We start from the raw sequence: 1,768 nt of genomic DNA, 5'->3' as shown, positions 1-1,768 counted from the left end.
GGTTAAACAGTTCTGTGTGACATCTCACATTCTGAGGCGTGGTTATGTTCACATACGGGAATCTTGCTTTGTGTGTGAGTTTCCTTTCGTTTTCGGCTGAGAGGCGAAAGGATGTCTGCTCTTTCGCCGGGCTGATTTATGATGTTTTTCTTCTCATTAAAAGACTGTTGGAGATTAGCAAGAAGCCTGCATTCAGTCTGATTTATTATCCACACACAAGGCAACAGTTTCTGCTGCTGCAAAACTCTGCTAAGGACTTTGCTAAGAGAGCTAAGGGAGCTCAAGTTTTCTATCGGCACAGACGTCCATGGGCGCAGCAGAAGCGTACTGGGCGCCATCTTATCTCACATCGCATCAGTTCCTCAGACTCCATTACTGAGAAAGTGAGTAAAGTCATAGGAATCTCTTCAGCACATTTTAGCTAACATGTCACATGTGTAATATAAAAATTGTGTTTATAAACTGCACTGGGTGATATTGAACTAAGATTTAGAGTAGAACCATTAAAGTAAATGGCCATCACTTGGTCCTGTTTGTTAACTTCAGTGAGTTTATTCTTAGTAAATTTTAGTTGAAATTTAATTGTTATCCACAGTCTTCTGCTTCTAGGCTTTCAACATAACCTCATATGATGGGAATTTTTTATTTATTTATAAATATTTATTAAAGTTTTTAAATATCAATGCACAAATAATAAACAGTCTTACTTCTGTCACAAACATAGTTTCATCAATTCTTTGGACTCCCTCACGTCTCCCGCTCCCATTTACATTGTTAAAAGTTTTCTCCAGACAAATTATCAACTTGTTTGCAATCTCATGTCCACTCATTCAGATATAATCTAGCACTTCTTCCAAAAAAAATTATATTTTCTTTAGTCTCACTTATCATCAAATTTAAATCTAATTTAGTGGTGGCCAATTTTTTATAATCTAGCATCCTTCTTAACATTCAACCAAATTACAATGTTTTTGTAGATACATCTTGAATTTCTTCCAGTCTTCCTCCATCTTCTCTTCTCCCAGATCACGGATTCTGCCAGTCATCTCGGCCAGTTGCATATAGTCCATCAGCTGCATCTGCCACTCTTCCAGTGTGGGTAGATCTTGAGTTTTCCAATTTTTTGCGATGAGTATCCTTGCTGCCGTTGTTGCATACATAAAGAATGTTCGGTCCTTCTTTAACACCTTCTGGTCGACAATACCCAGAAGGAAGGCCTCTGGTTTCTTAGTGAAGGTATATTTAAGTACCTTTTTCAGCTCATTATATATCATTTCCCAGAAGACCTTCACCCTAGGGCATGTCCACCAGAGGTGAAAGAACGTTCCTTCATTTTCTTTACATTTCCAACATTTATTATCAGACGAATGGTATATTTTGGCGAGTTTAACTGGGGTCATGTACCATCTATATATCATTTTCATTACATTTTCCTTCAGAGCATTACATGCGGTGAAGTTCAGCCCAGTGGTCCACAACCTTTCCCAGTCCTCAAACATAATGTTATGCCCAATGTCCTGTGCCCACTTTATCATAGCCGATTTAACCATTTCGTCTTGTGTATTCCATTTTAACAGCAAGTTATACATTCTAGATAGTACCTTAGTCTTTGGTTCTAACAATTCTGTTTCTAACTTTGATTTCTCCACCTGGAACCCTAACTTTTTGTCATTTTCATATGATGGGAAGTTTTGCTTCTACACATGACTCTGGCAAAACCATTTTAAGCTGAGACATTCCTTCATCACCCTAGAATGTTCAGGAGAAG

This window comes from Podarcis erhardii (genome assembly GCF_964252035.2).
Source record: "Podarcis erhardii genome assembly, chromosome: 13".
NCBI lineage: Eukaryota > Metazoa > Chordata > Lepidosauria > Squamata > Lacertidae > Podarcis > Podarcis erhardii.
The sequence above is the reverse complement of the archived record's forward strand: the minus strand, read 5'-3'. Positions refer to the sequence as shown.